This window comes from Miscanthus floridulus, chromosome 16, assembly GCF_019320115.1.
Source record: "Miscanthus floridulus cultivar M001 chromosome 16, ASM1932011v1, whole genome shotgun sequence".
Taxonomy (NCBI): Eukaryota; Viridiplantae; Streptophyta; class Magnoliopsida; order Poales; family Poaceae; genus Miscanthus; species Miscanthus floridulus.
This window is the reverse complement of record NC_089595.1, coordinates 57765136-57780832: the sequence shown is the minus strand read 5'-3', so window position 1 is coordinate 57780832 and position 15697 is coordinate 57765136. Positions and strand designations below refer to the sequence as shown.

General features: G+C 42.5%; 1 pseudogene; it reads right to left on the bottom strand.

Annotated features, from left to right (window-relative positions):
• Positions 1–12353: 12353 nt before the first annotated feature.
• On the bottom strand, positions 12354–12452 carry LOC136514606 (small nucleolar RNA R71; annotated as a pseudogene).
• Between the last annotated feature and the right edge of the window lie 3245 nt (positions 12453–15697).

Sequence of the window (15697 nt, the reverse complement as noted above, 5' to 3'; positions counted from 1 at the left end):
AAATCAAATTTTAGATGAAGCTCCTTCATCCAAGTTGTCTATCCATCCAGGCAGTAGCAAAATGTATCAAGATTTAAAAAACCATTTTTGGTGGACCAAGATGAAGAAGGAAATTGCAGCCTACATTGCTAGGTGTGATGTCTGTAGCTGAGTGAAGGCAGATCATCTAAAACTTGGTGGACAGCTCCAGCCGTTGTTCATTCTAGGCTGGAAATGGGAGGAAATAAGTATGGACTTTATTACAGGCCTCCCGTAGACACAACAAGATCACGATTCCATATGGGTCATTGTAGATTGCCTCATGAAGTTGGCACATTTGGTACCGGTTAACAAAATGTATTACACTGGGAAGTACGCTGAGCTATATGTTTCTCAAATTATGAGGCTACATGGAGTATCAAGGACCATAATCTCAGATCATGGACCACAGTTTATAGCTCATTTTTGGGAACACTTGCACAAGGCCTTGGGAACCAAACTAATCAAAAGTTCAGCATACCATCCACAAACATCTAGACAACCCGAGCGAGTGAACCAAATCTTAGAAGATATGTTGAGATCTTGTGTTATATCCTCCAAGGGTTCATGGGAAAAAATTGCTGCCTTTAGCCAAGTTCTCCTATAACAAAAGTTATCAAGAGAGCATCAAGATGGCTCCTTTTGAGGCCTTGTATGGTCGCAAATGTAGAACTCCTTTGAATTAGATTGAGCCCAGAGAAAGGAGGTACTATGGCATAGACTTTGTCATAGAAGCTGAAGAACAAGTACGTGTTATCCAACAACACATGAAAGCAACTCAGTCAAGACAAAGAGTTATGCTGATAAAATGAGAAGACCACTAACCTTTGAAGTGGAAGACTTTGTGTACATAAAAGTTTTGCCCATGAAGGGAGTGCAGAGATTCAGAGTGAAAAGGAAGCCTACACCTAGATACATAGGCCCATACCAAATTGTTGAGGGAAAGGGAAATGTTGCCTACAAGTTACAACTTCCCCTAGAAATGAGTGCTATATTCAATGTCTTCCATGTTTCTCAGTTAAAAAGATGTCTTCGCATACCTAAGGAAGCTATTGCACCCACCAACATTAAGCTCCAATCGGATTTGACCTATGAAGAGAAACCAATCCAAGTGCTAGAAGAAATGGAAAGAATAACCTAGAGCAAGGTCATTACGTTCTACAAGGTGGTGTGGAATAACCATAATGAACATGATGCCACGTGGGAATGGGAGGATTATTTATGTGAGGTTTATCCCGCTTTTTATGAAGAATGGTAGGTCTTTCAAATCTCAGAATGAGATTTCTATAAGGGGGAGGGGATGTAACACCCTAGTGTTAAGCATGGCATTTCGAACTTGCATTTCATGAGCACAAGCATCATCCAAGCATTCATGAACATGAGCATATGAAATTTCATCTCATTCTTATACATTATCGCTTGAAATGTTGATTATATATATATATGCTTATGCTTGTAATCATGCATGACCAATGTATGAAATGGTCGTAAGGTCACAACAATACCTTAGATACATCTAGGATGGTAAATGGAACAACTTTTGTATTCATGACATGAAACAATTTTGCTTCTAAGTGTTGGGTTACCTTGGAATGCCATTTTCATGATGCTAGTTTGACCAAAGTTGAATAGTAGCTTAGATTATTTGCATGGCTGTGTGACCAAAATAAAAGTTGTAGTTCACATCAAGGGTAACAAACTTTATTTAAGGGCCATGAGCTAAATTAGTGCCTAACAGGGTCAAATAGAGCTCACAATTTTCAACTTAATGTTGTTTGTAACTTAGAAAATTTTTCTGTCTTGAAGCTATTTTTAGTTTCAATGTAGCCTATTTTGGAGCCTTATAGTTTGAAAACCATTGTGATTTAGACAAAACTCCTTTAAGCAAACTTGTAGTACTCATGTAGCTCTGCACTTTGTATTAATGAAGTTTTTACTGTTTCACCATGGTTTGGGAGATTTGTTGGTTTGAAAATTAACTGTCAAACGAACTAAATTGGCCCTTGTCGATTCAAATCACTGGCCGTCGTGGCCGACCGTGCCTAGGCCGCTCGTGCCACATGGCGGCAGTCTGCCAGTGCCAGCCCACTATTCTGTTCCAAAAGGGAGAGCCCTCGGCTCTCCACTCACCCACGCGCTCACTCTTGCTCTTGCTTTCTCTCTCACCCACGCGCCTCTCAATCGGGTGAAGTGATATTGCTATAATTAAATAAATAATGGAAGTAATAAACAATATCGGTAACTTAATGAATCTATCTGAAGGAACGCCACGCTTAGATAGAGCCGATAACTTGACCTTAATCTAGTTTGAGCAGTGGAGGTCGACCGGATCGATGCAATCTTACTTAAACTAGACAAGAATCAATAACTAACTTATACCAGAGTCATAGTGGAGGTCGACCGGATTGATGTAGCCGTACTAATAAAGGTATAAGCCATGACGGTACTTACAGACAAGCAATGGAGGTTGACCGGATCGATGCAGCCATACTTGTTGAAGAACTCACCGAGATCTACTCTACTCTTACTCCAAAGGGGTGGCTAGAGCCAAAAAAAGTAAGTAACTTGTATTGGATTGATTGTGTGTGTTTTACAATAGCCGAGGTTTGATATTTATACCCAGGACCTATGCATGACTCCTATCTAAGTACGACTCATCACAATCTTTGACCCTAGAGAAAACATTCCTAATTTAAGATAACTTGGACTCTAATCTTTCCCTTTTTGTAGAGTCCAACATGTCTTGTCCTAGCACCGATCGTAGCCTTTGTCGTTATCTGCTGGCACAATCTGAAGAAAGCTGATTCTAGTTTTGCATTCGAATCAGCTGATACCGACCTGCACACGATTGATTCCTTGATGACATGATCTTGGGAGCTTTCAAGTCCCTGTGACTCTTCTTCCAATTTTTGGTGTAAACACATGCCCCCCAATTTTGGGATAAAAGTAATTTTATTCCAAAATTATCATGTCTGTATCCCCGATTGGTCCATAGTCACAGGTAGAGAATCTTGATCTAGGGTCTACTGTTTGTCGCCATCTATGTCAGCTCATGAGCCCATGCTTCAAAACTTTTACGAGAGCATCATTGCTTCACGGGCACATGGATTTATCCTTCCACGCTGGCTATAAAATGTCTATCCGACCCTAGCGAGAGCAATTCAACAATTTAGCTATGTTTCTCTTCCATATGTCCCCTCGAGTGCTTCTGACTCCGCCGGACCCTCCATGGTCTATCTTTTTGCTATGAAGATCTTGAGCAGTTAGAAGAATTCTTGTGCATAGGGTGATTGTGTCGCTCATCTTAGCACCTTGTCGAGCAAGAGAATCAGCTACTGTGGTTAGAAGAATCCTTGTGATATTGCCTGAGTCTTCTTTCCATGCTCACAGAGCTGTTCTAGTGTTTGCAAGGGCTAAAATGTGTGGACACCTTCCCCTTGTTTGCTCAATCAAATATCCATCGGGAAAGCCACATGCTTCTTTCCCGTAGTTCCCAGTCACTGAGAAATCAGCTGGGCATCTGTTAGGCAGGCGGCTTTTCCCCTTCTCTGACATAATTTTATTAACGGGCCGATGTGACTAGGTTCATGATGACTTTTGGCCATGTGGGGATTTGAGCTCACTTCAATCCAAATAAACCTTGGTTGGCTGATTGCTGGTCAATGTAAATCTTTTGTATCCATCCCATGATATTTTGTAACTTGGGGAAGCAATAAGTCTGAATCTAGTATCTCTTCGTTATCTGTCCCCTGAATTTCTGAAGCGTCGATCCGTTTCCGTATCTGATTTCAATTCCACACCCCCGGCAAAATCTATCACCTCACCTTCCCGGGCTATAAATACGGGCCACGGCTAGGGATCAAAAAACAACTCGCTTCATCCCAAACCTTCTGCATCCTTAGTATAGTTCCTACTTTTCCGTAGGTTTGGGACCATGGAGAACAATAAGAGGTTTGCTGAGGAGGCCCTCAAAGGATCTGCATCATCACGTCAGCGCCTTCATCGTTAGGAGGGTACAACTCGTGATGCCCCCACTTCCTTGGGGGATAGGGCCGACTCTATTCAGCCTTTAGGGTTCTCTTCATTAACAACTCATCGCTAGCTCCCTTGTTATCAGAGGAGATGGATTGACAATGACGATCTACTTGCCTACATTGATCAGCATGGCCAGGGTCTCACTGAATGTCTCTCCCTCACAGAATCGGCTCTAGCCATGGTTCGATGTCGATCGCCTACCGAGGCCAATTCGGTGGAGGATAGGTTGGCCAAGGCCAAGGGTAGAATCATGGGTGAGATATCTATCATAACCTTTGCTTTCTTTCAATTTCATCTTCAAGATTCTGATCATCTTCCTTTTGATTCTTTTTAGATTTGTCTGCTCAACTAGAAAGCCTCCAATTGGCCACGGAGTACGTGGTGGGATTCATCAACGCCAGGGGCGCCATCCTGGTGGTTCGCCTGCATGACATTCTAAACCGTGTTAGGGAGGTCGCTTTGCATGGTGTTCGCCATGGTGCTGCCATGGCGTTGGCTTCTGCGCAAGCCCATTCTGGCCACGAACTTCGGTTCCTTCCCCATGGTTTTCCATCTATGGCGCACCCTAGGGATTATGAACGCCTAGTTGAGGATTTCTTCGGCGCTGCTAACTCCATAGCCTTTATTTCCTAGGACAATGATATAGTAGCCAAAGTGCTTTCTGGCCCGTAGTTTGTAATAGGTGATATTAGCAAACAATTTCTCCCTCTTGAGTGTTTTTTCTTTCATTTCATACTTCATACCACATGCATCACCTTGTCCATGTTTCCTTTGCTCCTATAGGCGATACACATCGTACTGGCTTTTACCCCTTCGGGTTTATTTTCATGCTAGAGGCGATACCCTTCTAGTACCGGCTATTAGAGCCAACGACCGAGCAAATTGGTTGTCAAGTATTAATCCAAACACTAGGGTAATATTTCTTTAAATATTTTGCATTTGATTGCTCTATCGAATTTTCTTCTCCTCTCAGTGTTTCCAAAACATAAGCATTACTAGGTGCACAACATTTGATCCGATAAGGTCCTTCCCAATTAGGTGTCCATTTGCCAAACTTGCTGTACTTTGACCCAATCGGCAATTTTACTTTTCAGACCAAATCTTCTTTAGAAAATTTCTTATTCTTGACTCTTTATTGTAATATTTCGCAACCCTTAGTCTATTGGCTTCAATATTTTCAAGAGCACGCAACCAAAGGCAACTCAAATCCTCTAAGTCATCTATCACAAGATCTTTGTAGACTTCGGCTGACAAATCATTCCACAACATAACATGCCTCGATCCAGTTTGAACTTCCCAAAGAAGGACTGCATTATGGCTATACACAAGTTCGTAAGGCGACCATATCAGCTCTTTTGCTCTTGCCCATCAAGGGTAATCCATCCCCAGCCTTCTCTAGAGTCTTGTCTCCCTTTTCCATATTTGAAGATCAGGTCCTAAAGGTGAAATAGGCTCAGAGGAGTCTGTTTGATCGTGAAACTCTTTTGGCCAAGGGGAACTTGAATAGACAATAGGCTAAAAAACTGTCATAGTCAATTGGTCACCTTTGTTCTAGCTAAAGAGCCAATTTTGAAAATAGCCGATTCTAGACTCCTAGTCTTAATCCTATTTAGGTTTGAAAACACGGCCTTTATTAAGAGAGTCCTTTGATCTTCTACCCTTAGTCATCCGGTGCTATACTCTCTTTGGTATTAGTGAGGTGACGCTTTGCCTTCTATTAATTCGGTTGCCTTTTGTACGACCCGAGGCATCCACCCCTTCGTCCCGTGGCTTCAAATACCGGTCGAGGGCTCTGATCTTGAATACATCCGCACTTGCAACCATTCTTGTTTCTTTGCTTTTCTCTGTAGCGGCCTTTCTCTCTTACTATAGATTAGATCAACTTCATGTCCAACGTGGAGAACCACGGCAAGCGAGCGGCAGAGGAAGTCCCAAAGGAGAACATGCCGATGAACCAGCGCCTCCGACGCATGAGGTAAGATTGACATCCTCTGCTCATGATGATGATCTCTTCTAACTTGCCTATAGGTTCATCGTGAATGACAGCCTTCATCCCCTCCCCAAGGCCAGCAAGCCCTCTGATGCTGCATCTTCCACGCCGGCTTCATTGTCGGATTCTTCCAACTCGTATAACGACGATGATGCCCGACGCTTCTTTCAAGAATGGAGGGCGGTCGAGGACCGCTATTCCAAGGCAATTCAGAAAAATGGCTAGCTTGAGATCCATCTAGGGTTCTTCCAAGCGGCCCTTAATGTGGCTAAGGAGGAGGCTAGTGCTGTTTGAGCGCGATTGGCTGAGTCTAACACTATGGTGTCTAGTAAGACGAGTTCCCTAAATGCTTCTATTCTGATTTCCACCGTCTTTATCTTGATAGTCTTCTGTGATCGCTAGCCCTGACAATGCAGTTAGAGTCTCTCGAACTAGAGGCGAACGCGGCCATAGATGCCATCAATGCTTAGGGTTCCCTCATCAACACTCGCCTCCAAGACATCCCGGCCCACGCTCAGGAGATCGCCCTCCACAGCGTTCATCACGGCACATTGGTGGCGCTAACCACGGCGTAGGTCCAGACCGGGTATGACCTCCATGCCATGGAGGCTGGCTTCCCGATGGGCGATAGCCCTGAGGGACATGAGGACTTGCTCGAAGAATTCGTTGTTGCCACAGAGGCTATTGTGGACATTACATCCACTCAGGATGTAGTGAACATGGTCTTCGATTAGTTTGTACTTAGGGTAAACCGATGAGCAAAGACTCCTGTTCTTTCATGAATGTGTCTCAGTGCAAGGCGCTTGTGTATGACTATCTTTGTTTTTATTTCTTGCTCTGGAGGCAATACATATCGTATCGGCTTTTATGTCTTTGAAGATTTTTTTTATTTTTTGAACTAGAGGCGATACCTTTCTAGTACCGGCTATTAGAGCCGATGATTGAACGAATCAGCTATCAAATGTTGATCAAATGCTAGGATAACGTCGCCTTAAATATCTTGCCACAGAACTTTTCATACCAAAGGTTAAATGATTGTTCAACCTAGGTCAAGCATCCCATTAAGCAAAACAGAACTCCTTTAAGAAATCTATCAACTCTGAATCGCACTTACGATTCGACTTAGCATTCGCATATGTTGGCCTAAACCCATCTCTAGGACTAATGCTTATTTTTTCCTTAATCCAATGGCCGATGTGAAGCCGTGACTTTTTACTAAAACAAACTCTCAGAGCCAATTGCTTGCATTGGCTGTTGGCTTTCATTGCTGATTTTAATGAAGCCTCCTACCCATAACTTGCTAGAAAAGCATTCAAAATCTCCTAGTTCCCAAAAGACTGGATTAGCTATTGCGATGCTCATAGATTCATCAGCGCGAACTAGTTCGACATCATTTCTATGCCATTGAATCAAACACTGATGCATGGTCGATGGTACACAATAGTTCGCATGATTCCAATCACGACCAAGAAGCAAACTGTATGACCCTTTTCCATCGATGATGAAGAATGTGGTGAGCAGAGTCTTACTCCCGATTGTTAGTTTGATGTTTATTGCCCCCCAGGCCTTAGATGCATTACCTCCAAAATCCTTAAGCATCATGTTAGTCTCCATCATATCTCCTGGTCCTTTGCCAAGTTTACAAAAAGTGGTGTAAGGCATAAGATTGCCAGAAGCACCTTCGTCCACTAACATCTTATTCATCGGCTTCCCATCAACAAATCCTTTCATATATAAAGCCTTTAAGTGCCGATGCTTGACTGGTTTATCAAATATTGCTTGTTGTACAACCGTCAACTTGGCAACTACTCCTCATACTCTGATTCATCGAAATCTAAATAAACTTCTTGATCTGCTGGAGCTCTGAACTCTGATGGCAACAAAAAAGACATTTGAATATTAGCCGATGGTTGCTTTCTATCGGCTGTTTGCTTAGTACGCCATACTTGAGGTTTACCGGATGCCTGAGCCTGTTCCAACACTCTATTCCTTTTGCGTTGCACCCTTCTCTTCTGGCTTCTTGTCAAATCTCCTAGACACCATTGACCTTCCTGCCAAACATATTCTCTCTTGTTGCCTTCTTCTTCATAATCTACCCAATCTTGATCGACAACTCTTTTTCCCAGCCGATTATGAATACTTCCATTTTTAAGCGCCGATCCATGTTATTATGGTGATATGCATCTTGAGTATGGATAGACCGATGGTTGGTTTGAGATTGCCTAAACACCCAATATTGATTGCTGCATTCTGGACATTTATGTCTAGTAGGCAACTTCAAACCTTCATTCCAGCAATGTCTGAAGAAAGGACAATTCCAATGTGATTCGGCTTGTTTCCTTTCGTACCTTTCTTTTTCTAGTTGATGTTGGTATTCTTGATCCTCTAACCAACACTGATAATCCTTTTCCTTCTACCGCTGCCACTTATTCAACAGGATCCAAGATGTAACTCATGGCTTTGTCGCCCCTGCTTTTGACGTTTCTCCCTGCTCATATCGGCTCTTTTGCTTATCACGATGTCTCTTAATTTCCTTGTATTTGTCGGTCGATATTTGCCTCTCGGGATCGACTGCTCTAGCTTCTCTTGATTTGGTTGATGTTAGGACCTTAGTCTTCCCTTTGAGCAACCTAGCATCGACCATGTTTTGATCTCCTAGGAAAGGATTATCATCAACTTTCATTTTTTGAGGCGTATCAAATTTGAGCCTTCCTTGCTGAATAGCCCTCTGTATATGCTGCTAAAAAATTCTGCATTCATTAGTGGAATAAGAAGTAGCATTATGGAACTTGCAGAGCTTCTTATTCTTCAACTGATTAGGGGGGCAACATAATATGATTATTGGGCAACTTGATTTGTCCCTTCTCAAGCAAGAAATCAAAGAACTTATCTGATTTTGTGACATCAAAGTCATAGCTCTCCTCGACTCCTCTTCCCCAAGGATTTGACACCATTACTGTCTTTTTGCCCCAATTCCATTCAGCCATAGCAACCTGGTTACACGCATGGGGCACAATGTGCTACACTGAGCACGCCAGCACAGTTGGCAGCTGGTTCTATCGCTGTTGTCGTAGCTCCTCGCCATGCTCTTGTGTGATCGCGAGGACCCTCGCACGAGGGTCTGGAGGGGTGTGAGTCTACAAGGACTCTGCTACCACTAGCGGCTATCCTAGAGCATCTGCCATAGCGCACTCCTAGGATGGAGGGTGGCTAGGTGCCACATCGCTGATGCTAGAGCCGTCGCTCTCAACCTTGTCATCTAGGAGTTTATGGAAAGTGGTGGGAGCATAGCTCGCCATTCCCACAAATTTGGATGTGAGAGGGGGCGGTGCCAGTGTCCTTTGGAGCCCTTGAGCATACGCATCCACCGGGGACGCGAGGCTGTAGGGGAACTGGTCGTATGGTGGTTGCGGTGCGGACAATGCGGTCCCTTCGGATAATCGGCGGAAGATAGTAAATAGCGAGTAAATAACATCATGTACATTACTCACAATGGGGTTTGAGCAGAGCATTTGCTCAGAATGAAGCATAGGTGCCTCATCATTGAAGTCATCGGGAGTCCCAAAGCTGACGGAGGGCACCCCTCCGACGGGCACCAGGATGGGTGCCTCCTCGCGGAGGTGTAGTACGCTGAGCCAGTCAGCGACGAAGTCCAGACTTCTAAAGATGAAGGCCTGGGATGGCTCAAAGATGGGAGGCCCCCACATCCCAACTGGTGGGAGTGCAGGGAACTCTAGGGAGCCAAAGCGAGTGGTATTGCTTGAGCCCACCATGGCTAAGGTGGCGGAAAGGTGGGCCATCCAAGGACCAAAAGCGTGAACATACAACGTCTTCCCCATGGACGGCACCAACTGTCGGTGCAGAAAGTGACCAACATGTAAATATTTATAGTTTTGTTGTATGTTGTGATTGGATGTGGCCTAGCACTCAATGACATAGGGTTTATACTAGTTCAGGCAATGTGCCCTACATCCAGTTTGAGTTAGTCGGTGACTTTATTCCTGAGCCTAGGTGCTCAAAGTTTGCTGTGGGGTTACAAATGAGAGAGAGTAAGATGGGGGGTGCAAGAGGTCTGGTCGGACTCTAGTCTGAAGGGCCGAGAGTGATGGGAGCTCCTACGTTCACTAAGTGTTTGAGCGTGTGCTCGAGGTTTGAACCTAGTGGTTCTGCTATTGTGTGTGAGTGAACTGAGGGATCTCCCTATTGGGAGAGAGCGCATCCCCTTTTATAGATGAAGGGGATAGCCTTACAAGCGAGAGAGAGAGAGAGAGTACGTATGCTACTAAGTCTTATTGCTCACGTAGTCAGGTACAAAATAATGGTAGGCACCCATAACACTGTTGTTGTCAGACACATGTGAGAGGTTTTACCGTATTCATTATAGATGGTAAATGACGGCGCCCACAACACTATTGATGCCTAGAGGCATGTGGGGGGAGCCTTACCACCTTTGTCTGGTATGGGAGTTGATGGCGCCCACAATACTGTAGGGCAAATGTCAACGCCCATAACACTGCTTGGGTTCTAGCATGCCTAGAAGGTTGTAGGGCACCCTTCTGACATGTCCTATCGGTTACTGTCCTACAGGTGCACAGGGTATGGTCCTTGGTATTGTGGTTGACTTGAGTGCCTTGCCTTACTTGCTCCGTCCATTTCTTGGTCCTCACCAAGCGAGCTTCCCTGATTGATTGGTCCTAGTCGACTCTGACTGTGCTAGTCAGAGAAGAGTTGTAAGCAGGGGTTTGGTGCATCCCCAATCGTAGACATGGGTCGGAGTCGGAAGCGGTGTTTGGCCAGGCCTTTCAGTCAGAGAGGCGGGCTGGAGTCAGAAGATAGCGTTGTCCCTCCTTGGCCAGGCCTTCCGGTCAGAGAGGTGGGCTAAAGCCAGAAGCGAGTGCTGTTCCTCCTTAGCGAGGCCTTCCGGTTAGAGATTGGATCACCCTTCTGGTCTGTTGTTTAGGTATTTGGGCCGACCCAGGAGTTGCGCATCGTTCACAACATCATCTGCTGGGCCGAGCCTTTGCTAGGAAGCCAGTCCATGAGGGACCCTAGGTTTATGAACCCAATAGGAAGATACAAGGCTCCAAAGTGGGCTACACGAAACTGAAATTCAGGTTCAAAAAGTTTAGTCAAACACAGAGCAAAATCAGTGTTGTTGCTATTTTTGAAACTGATTTTAAAGGTCTAATTGAGCTCTAACTTGATGAGGGTTGTTTTGTTGCTTCCTTCACAAAGTGTACTTCAACTCATATTAAGAAATATAGTTGAGTTACCATATGAATTTGGACGGGAAATTGCCAGGAACATGTCAACTTAATTCTACCGATCGGGGACTTAGAAAAAATTATGGTGAAACCAAAACAGCACTGCATTCAAACTTGAGGCCACAGTTTGAGCCACTTAAGACTTGAATCAGGGCTTCATCCAAAAATAAAGTTTGTTGTACTCCACTCAAACTTCAACTTTTATTAAAGGTCCAACTTCACCACTGGTACTGAAATCATTGTTTCATCTTACTCAAAGTAGCATCCCGATAAAGCCTAAATTATTTTTTTAGAATGTTGAAGAATTTTCTTGACACTTGGTCAACACGAACCCTTCATGACTTTTGTTGTAGAACCAATTGAGAGTTGTTTAAGCAAGGTTGCAAGGTTTGGTTGACATCACATGTTATCGTTCACTTAATAAAGCGATTCAAGCAAGGATATAATTCATCATTCCATGTGACTTCTTGATTCCAAACTTCTTGAAACTTTTCCAAAGTTCACTACGGATGCATGTCAATGTAATGTACATGAAATAAGCATGTGTAGCATTACTCATGCATAATCTTAACAAGGGTCCACATGTAAGCAAAGGTGTGTTGTCCCAATTAAGTTGGGACTCAATTTCATAGATTTGACCTCAACACTTCCATCACAACTTTCAAGATTATGAACTAGAAATCATGATCATTGCTTGACATATCCTACTTAAGTCCAATTTCATCGCTTAACTTGTGACTAACACTTGGAGTGTTATAGGAGACAACGGATTCAAGCTCAAGCCATCTCTCATCAACATGGTGCAAGCAAGCCAATTTTGTGGAAAGGCACATGAAGATGCGACTGCACATCTCCAACACTTCCTAGAGATCTATAGCACTTTCCCATCAAAGGAGTAACCCAAGATGCCATACTACTTTGCCTCTTCCCATTCTCACTCTTGGGGAAGGCAAAGCAATGGTTCTATGCAAACAAAGATAGATATACTACATGGGATAACTGCTCCACTGCCTTCCTAACAAAGATCTTTCCCACAGGTAAGACCAATGCTCTACATGGGAGAATCTCAAGCTTTCAGCAACAATAAGATGAATGTATCCCTGAGGCATGGAAGATTACATTGCAGAATGTCCTCATCATGGCATGGAGAATTGGCTACTCATGCAGACTTTCTACCATAGGTTGACCAATAGTACCCGTGAGACTATGAATGCTACTGTTGGAGGTGCATTCCTATCACTCACCATACTAGCTACAATAGCTCTTGTGGAGAAGATGGCCTCCAACCAAGGTTGGAATGAAGAACATCTTCAAACCTGCAAGAGAGGTGGAGGTATGCATCAACTCAAAGAGATAGACATGTTGTCTACCAAGATGGACCTGCTGATGAAGAAGCTCAAAGATCGAGCCAATGAGAAGCAAGAAGTCATGCACATTCATGATTCCCGCATCACGCGTGAAGAATATGGAAACACTGGGCATTCAAGTAGCAACTGCCCTGAAATCCATGAGGATGTGAACTTTGTGAACCACAACTACTATCATCCTCAATAGAATCAAGGATGGAATCAGCAACAAAGGCCGAACTACCAAGGTAATTACTAAGGTAACTATCAAGGTAATAATTTAAATGACTTTAATCAACCACCCTTGAGAGAATTAATTGCTGGCCAATCTAAACTTATGGAGGGATTATCTAGAAAGGTAGTTACCAATGATAAAATTCTACAGAACATAAATAATAGAATCGATACATTTGTTTCTATCATTAAGAACCAGCATAACTTTAATAAAATGGTAGAATCACAAATAGCTCAGCTGGCAGATGTTGCTCCTCCGTCTGACAAAGGTAAGATTCTGGGGCAGCTAGAAGATCTAGAACCTACAAATCTTATCGATATTTACAATGTAGTATACTACTATATACAACCATTGTTAGGAAGGTGGATAGATTATACCTTGCTAGAAAAGAAGAGCAATCCAGGAAGACCTATCATCCCCATCGCCATTGGACCACACATTTTCCAAGAAGTTGTCTGTGACTTCGGAGCAAGTGTCAACATCATACCTAAGGTAATCTATGATAAAATTAATGAAGATACTTTGTTGGACACAAATATGCATTTGTACCTTGCAGATCAGTCACTCTGCTACCCCAAGGGAGTTCTTGAAGATGCCATTGTTCGAGTGGGACAATCATATGTTCCCATAGACTTTGTGGTTTTGAAAATAGGCAGAGATGTAAGGGCACCCATTATCTTGGGCCAACCTTTCCTAAGCACGACAAAAGCCATTATCTACACGAACAGTGCCGTGATCTGCTTCACAATCAAGGATAAAAAGGAGAAGTTTTCTTTCAAGAATGGCATCCTGCAATCTCCTAGACATCCAAGGACGCCATACCTGCCTAAAGAGATATTAGTGACCAAGAAGAAGAACAACCATAGAAGGAGGAAGAACAAAGCCAGGTAGTCACAAAAAGAGTCAGTCAACATGATCAACACACTCTGATTGGAGTACGACCACCTCCTCTCTTCACCATTCCTTGCTAAGAAGGATGATCCAAGCATACCAACGATTGAGTGTACCATTGGACAAAGAATTTTCCATAAGACCTTCTATGACATTTGATCAGGTGTCAACATAGTGTCCAAGGTAACATATGAATATTTATTTGGTAATGAACCTTTGTTCCCTACATATATGCAATAGTAGATGGCAGACCAATCAATTCGATTTCCGGAAGGAAAAGCAAAAGATGTCATGGTAAGAATACATGATCAGTTTGCCCCTACTGACTTCATGGTTCTCGACATGGGTGAAGAAGAAGACGATACACCTATCATATTGGGAAGACCGTTCCTCAACACAACCAATGCGATCATCTATGTCGGATCTAGACAAGTCCACTTCCAATTCCCTAGAGAGAAGGTACAATGTTATTTTAATAGTTATACCACTTATGAGCAGCTGAAGAAGTCCCACTCCAGGAGGAGACGTCAGTCATCCCAAAACCAAAAGAATCAACTCCCAAAGAATGAATGGAAAGACGATCAAGAACCTAAAGAAGTTGTGAAAGATAAATCTACTCTGCCTAAAACTAGTCCATAGACCAAGCAAGTGTGGAAAGAAAAGGTAACATCGTCATTAGACTCACAAGAGGTGCAACCATCAAGGTCTCTATCCTTGGGATCGACAGATGCTCCTGAAGAATAAAGGGCTTTTCTCCAGTAAAGTCCTGTCCGGAGAATTTAAAAATCTAAACCCTCGATGTAAGGTAACATTGGTAGTTATCCATATTTACTTCCTAGCATTGCATGAATTCTTTTCACTTTAGCATATTTACTTTCCTACATTGGTATTACATTTAGAAAATAAAATAAAAAATTTATCATCATAAAATCTTAAGCCCCACATGAGTAATTTTATAGTGTGTCAAAGCCTGTAGGAATATTCACTGTGGTGGCATAAAAATAAAAATACCATACATACATATTTCTTGCATGCATATAAAAATGGAAAATCCAAAAAAGTTATTAGAAAGACATCCTGTTAAAAATCTACCAAAACAGAAATATTTCTAAACCTCAAGAATGACTAATCTTCGAATGGTTGATCGCTAACCCTTTTATCCTAATCCATTCGATGAGTTTTGGTATTTTTTGCTGGTATTTTGCAGGATGATGCACCAAGATCAAGAGCAAATTCACCTAGTTGTCTTCATCTCATTCCATCCTAGGATGAGAGGGACATCCGTTGTCAAATTTGCTCTGAAAAGGATCACTCAACTTCAACATTCGACCGTGCCAACATCTAGCTTGGGGAAAGACATCCCCCATGTATCTAGCTAAGTATTTCTTTCCCTTTTGTTCTATTATTTCTAAGTCATAAAAAGATGCATAACAAACTAAAAACAAAATAAAAATTTATCTTTCTGTTAGAAATATATATGTTAGTAAGGTGTGATCTAAAAAATCATGAAAACAAAATAAAAAGTGTGTGTCTAGTTTTCTGTTTTTAAGAGCTGAATAAATAAAAGGACTCTAAAGGATAATCATTAACATGGAAATGATGAATAGTTACTATGTTGTAATTACTTTCAAATACCTAGTTTTCAGCCTTGAATTCTCCTGAGTTTTGGATACGACTGGTTTGATATAAGAATTTACTCTAAACTTGAAACTCATGGGTAGCGTATGCTTGATCTAAGGTAATTGATGGATATGATATGAAAAGGTCTGAGCTGTTGTTTATCTTGTTCCAAGTGATACTAAAGTTCCAGAGATTCATCTTTTGAAAATATGAAAATCCTACATGATGAGTTTCTGTATGACAAAGCTTGAAACCTACCAAAGCCATACATGATATTTAGATTAGAAAAGCTTCCACA